This window comes from Miscanthus floridulus, chromosome 11, assembly GCF_019320115.1.
Source record: "Miscanthus floridulus cultivar M001 chromosome 11, ASM1932011v1, whole genome shotgun sequence".
In the NCBI taxonomy this organism is placed as follows: Eukaryota; Viridiplantae; Streptophyta; class Magnoliopsida; order Poales; family Poaceae; genus Miscanthus; species Miscanthus floridulus.
The window spans coordinates 11,070,761-11,076,834 of NC_089590.1; positions in this window are offsets into that span (position 1 = coordinate 11,070,761).

A 6,074-nucleotide genomic window follows, 5' to 3' on the forward strand; every position below is an offset into this window, starting at 1 on the left:
TGACCCAGCAAGCACAGCTACAGCTTCTACGAACCCTAGCGGAGCTCTATGGTGCGGATTGAGCCACAGTGAAGCGGCGGTGAGCTTCGGCCACGTGCATGGCAGCACGGCGGCACATAGCGCATGTGGCGATGCTTGTCATTCTGATGAGACAGTGGTTGGTGATGGGTCTCCGTCACAAGAGAAGGTGCTATGGGTCACGGTGGTGCGGAAAGAAACACAGGAGGGGGAAGACGGGGTCTAGTTGGTGCCGGCCGCAGCGAGCCTGAGTTCACGGCCATGGCAGGCGCGCTCGGTGCAATGGCATGTTCACGCGTGGTGGCAGTGGTAGCAGTTAAATAAACAATGATGTGATCATCTATGACCTAAGGTGATGACGGACCAAGGGAGAAGAAGGTAGGAGGAGCGGTGGATATGGCTGGCCACGGCGAGCTTGAGCTCGGCGTAGCACCACGGCCATGGCAGCGACGGCGATGCGCAATGTTGCTTTACCCTAGCTCGAATAGTGGCAGTGGCAGGTCGGGGAGGTAGAGTGGCTCACGGTGAAGCTATGCACATGATGGATTGGATGGAGATGCGGCGGTGGTGGCGTGTGAGCTCAGCAAAGGCATGACGGCGATGATGACAGTGGCTCGGCTTGGCTCTAGGTGAGAGAGTGGGAATGGGAGAGAGAGCAGTAGCTGCACCTCCCTTTACTCCCTATGCTGGCTAGACTGGCCAGGTCGATGCTAGGGAGCGGCCGCCACACGGCGTGCATGGCCTGGCATCCCAACTTCATACCACCGTTACTCCTAATCCTTTAGAATTAGAAAAAACTGTATTAGTGAAAGTTATAGAGCTATGAGATCTCCAACTTTGCTATAGGAATCATCATCTAATCCTCAATGGTTAGCAAGCTACAAGCTCCCAAGTGTGCTACTTTGAAACTAAAAATCAGTTTTGACTTAGCAAAAATTTCCATGTCTGAAAACAACATTTTGTTGATTTTTGTGGGCCCTATTTGACCATGTTAGGCACTGAATTAGCTCATGACCATTAAATAAAGTTTGTTACCCATGTCAAGAACTACAAATTTTATTAAGGGTGCACTGCCATGCAAACCCTCTATGCTATAGTTCAACTCTAGTCAAAGTAGTATCATGAGAAATGAAATTCTGAGTACACTATGACTTAGAAGCCAATTTGGCCCATGTCATGAATATAAACATTGTTCCATTTTCCATCCTAGATGTGTCTAAGGTGTTTTTGTGACCTCACAACCATCTCTTGCATTGGTCACACATGATCACAAGCATATGCATGTATATAATCAACATCACATGTGATAATATGTAAAGAATAAGATGAAATTCCATATGCTCATGCTCATGAATGCTTGGATGATGCTTGTGCTCATGAAATGCAAGTGCCAAATGCAATGCTTAACACTAGGGTGTTACAAGTGTCCAGCCTAGCTCGCCTCCCCCTCATTCTCCCTCTCCCTCTCGCTGACTAACGGGCCCAGCTCGTTAGCTCCATCGTCCACCTCTGAGCCAGTAGTCGTATAGCACAAGCCAGTGGCAGTCAACACCCGCCAGCGCCACCCCAGTGCTAGCAGGCAGTCAACGACGACATGGCCAGACCCACAACACCCTCCTTTTCCCCTCTCCTCTCCTGTCCCCCTCACTATGCATGTGTCAATGGTCAACGGCCATGGTCGTCACCATGTAGAGCCACCAGAGTAGCTGCCAAGGCAGCTCTGGTGTGCAGTACGAGCAAGTGCTAGCCATGGTGATGTGACCTGATGAGGTCAACAATGTGGCCGAGTGGTGGATAAGCACGACTGTGAGAAAATATCTCACCAGCTAGGGACACCTAGCCTAGTCAGTCCCATAAATAGGCCTGACCAGCGAAGCTCTCGCCTCGCCCCTCTCCACCACCAACTCCGCCGGGGGCGGGAACACCCCATCTCCCCCTCCTCTTCCCTTTCCCATCCTCTTTCCCTCTTTTCCACTTCTTCCCTTTCTGGAGTTCATCGGCGCTATCAGCGTCGCCCTCTCCTTCATTCTTCTCCCTGCGTCTCTAGTCGATTGGAGTCGACCATGTGAGTCTCTAAGCTTCCCCTCTTTCTTTTATTGTAGCGCTAGCTCGCGTGAGCCCTACTTCGCCTGAGCCGCCATGGCCGTCGGACCATCACCGGCGAGGCCGCCCCAAGACACACTGTCACCCCCACTACACTTCTCACGCACATGCGTTCACATAGATAGTTGAGTAGATTAGGGCCTCTAGGGCCAAGTCTAGTGCACTGCACCACTGTGACCTCTCCGGCGAGCCACCGCCATCGCCACAGGCACCCGGTGCCGATGGCGACCCTGCCACCGGCTGTGGCATGACCTAGCGGACCTCGTCTACCCCTCATCCACCACTCCTAAGGACTAACACCGCCAGCGTAAGCTGCTCCAGCAAGCCCCGCTCCTCCTCCCCTGTTCCGACACCAGCACGGTCACCTCCGTCCACCGCCGTCCCCCTCTCTCCCCTTCTCTATCCCAGCCATGTAGGACCAGAAGGAAACAATGTCGCCATTCCCCTCCGTCCCCGTCCGTCTCCCCTCTCTCCCTTTCCCTCACTAACATATGAGTCCATGGCCTTAATGTCGATGCCGCTGTCACTGCTGATGTAAGCAAGGGCCCACCTGTCACACACACACATCACACACACAGCGCGGGTTACATTTTAGAAAATGCTGGGTACACACGGTTAGTGTACATAGAGGGTTAGAAATGCATTTTTGTAACTTAGAAAAAATCCTAGAAAATTTGTAAATAAACTAGATGTATTAAGGAAATTAACCATGTAGTTTGCACCCATTTTCATGCACTAGAAATGCATATAAAATTCCAACTAGTTAATTAGCTATAGAATAAACTTCTAAAATTCATAACTTTTAAACCATAACTCCATTTCACATGAAACCATTTCTAAAATTCATCTAAAATCAAACCCTAAAATATGCACCTAGTGCCCCCACATAGTTCTTTGTTTGCTTGTGCCTTTTCCTTTGCAGATAGCGGTAGTCTTGTTGGACCAATACATCCAACAGACGGCGGTAATCGTCAGGAGGACGAAGACCCAAGTTACGTAGACATGCCAGATGGTGACAATGATGAAGGCAAGTCCTAGATCCCCTCCCTACCATCTTGCTTTAAACCACCATAATGCTAAAACATGACTATGAGATTATTACCCTAGAAAATGAGCTCGGTTAATGCGATATAATTAAGATAAATGGTTATCTTGTTATTTGATGAGCTCCACACCATGACTAGGATTTAGGGATAATAATGGAACTTAAAACTTGCTAAACCTGAACTAAACCCCAACATGGGGAGAGTAGTGGTAAACTATGGAGCTAGTTTCTCATGACAGGGATGCCTAGATAGGGTTCTAGTGGGAGATACTCGCCTCGGTCACATAAGGACCGATTCGTAGTCCCTCTCGCCTAGTGAGATATTTTTGTATAGCCACATGTCTATATGGGTAGGCTTGATCCCACACCCCATTAGATAGAAGTATAGTGTCTACTAGGAGGCCGGTGTAGGCAGCAGAATATTAGGAGCCGATACGGGGGATAGGTTTTCTTCTGTGTTCGGTTGGCATGGATGCTATGTGATCTTCCACGTTAAGCTTTAGGTTTTTAGGCCACGTTTGAGCCACTATTTTCTTGGCCATGTTCTAGCCATGTTTTCTTTTGTGATGATTTGGTATCATCACGTTTTGGGGGGATTTGGTATCTTCCCAGTTTTGTGTTTCCAACCCCTGAGAAACCGTGGTAGAGATTATATGGAAATCTAGGTTAGCTTCTCAAGCGGGTACGGGATCTCATTAGGTCTATTTTGTTCACTGATTATGGATGAGGTTGCACCTATCATGTGGGGAAATTTGTACACCTCTGTAGAGTTTATTAAATCTATTCGAAAAGCCACATCCTTGGAATGGGCAAATGCTAGGATGTGATACTATGATTTGCTTTACTTTTATGTGTAATGAAACTGGTAATGGAATTGATGCTTACCTAGGTACTAGTGGGAATGGTAATACTCCGCTAGGACCCAACCCATAATTATAACCACCACTACACTTCTATTTCCACCCTATGGTTGGGACTTTCTGAGTACGTATGTACTCACCTGTTGTGGACTCATAGACCTCGGCACAGAAGAAGACTATGACTTCGATGATGAAGCGTACCATGAGGATTAGGTTTCCTGTAAGGAGATACGATCGTAGGAATGTGACATCGAGGCTAGGGTTTCATCCGCGCTCAAGTTGCCTGTGGAATAGGATGCCGTTTCGTTGTATTATAATCTCACTTTAGAGACCACCAATAATGCCATTTCATGGCTGTAGCCTTTTGCTAGCTACGTAGCCTATGACTAAGCCCCTTGAACCACTGTTGTAGACCTTATTTTAGATATCAATAAAGTTTAGAACCTTTTATTATATATCTGTGTACCATCCCTGTGATTAGTGTGTATTTGTGCGTGATCCTAGCACAAATATGGATGCACTGAGGACTCTCAAATTGAGGGGCTGATAGAGTGGTATCTGAGCCGAGCTTGACTGTAGAACAAAGCCCTAGGATTGGAACATGCTAGATAGTTTTATAGCAATTGGAATAACCACAATCCTAATAGTAGTAAAGGCAACAAACCCTTCTCATTCTCGTTTCGCATTTTGTTACAAAATGTTCTAACCATTGTGGTAAATTTTGCAGCAATGGATGGCAAATGGGTTAAGTCGGACTATCTGACCGCTGAAGGATTCCCTCTGCTCCTATGGGAGACACTGTAATGACTAGGTTACACCAAGGCACCGCTGTACTATGGTCGTGAGTACATCGAGGATGGTATAGCTAAGTGTGAGATTCATGTGCGAATTCTAGGACATCCATCACGCCCCACATTTACAGACTTGTTACCACACTACCTATGGAAAAGAGTTGCATGATACATGCCAGAAAGCATTACGCTAGGCTCTTACAGAGTACTGTCAGATCTTTGAAGAAGACATTGAGCACACTCCTACTAGATTTTTTCTAGTACCTTATCAGACCACCCCCACGTGGTGTGAGAAGGTACGGGCATTGGAGAAGATTTACCCAAAGACACTAGAGTACATAGAAGTAACCACTATCAAATACCTACACACACTTGACACCCTCTACAAAAATCAGCAACAAGAATAGTCTAGATTGATAGCTAAGGCAAAGGAGATTGGAAGTGAGTTATGAGACACCAATTGGGAGCTGTACTTAGTAAGGCAAGAGAGAGCAATTTTGAAGAACAAGATTCCTATCGCCAAGAGTTGAAGGAAGGCCTACAACAATCACGTGCAAAGAAGCGTTCGAAGAAGACGAAGAAAGGAAAACAAATCATGATCGTGGGTCCACGAGATGGAGTACCAACATATGACCCACAAGACCGACACTACGAGCTCAACAGATTTTTTCCAATGGAGTCATATTCTGACTGAGAGATAGTTGAGACATAGGAGTCCATGGTAGACAATTTCACAAAAGCCGAGCTGTCATGAGTCGCTTTAGGGCAGGATGATCATGGATATGCACAAGAGCTTTACACGCTGTGAGATGAGCAGTTGGCCTAGGAAAAGGGCAATTCTACACATTGGGACCTTCGCAAGATGCAGTTCAAGTAGAGTACTGAGTCAAAGTCATGTGATGCAGTTCTTATAAAATAAATAATGAGAACTATAGTAGCAAGTAGTAGTGTCTTGTGCCCTAGTAGTAGTAAGCCTAAAGTCGCTTCGATGTCATTAGAAGTACAAGTAGAGGCGTAGTAATCACTCTAGCAGCTACTGTATGATGCATCCTTGTATCATATATGTATGATTGTTCATGTGATATGTGCATTGTGTGTTTGTTTGTGCACATGTGTCTTTGCTTGCTTGTTATTTTATTTTCTCACACCCAAATCCTAGATGATGTCTTCTCATATTTGCCGTTCCATGGCAACAGATGGAACGAAGGTCTGATAGGATATGGGATCATCGTGAAAGGTCCGTCGAAAGGCAGGTTC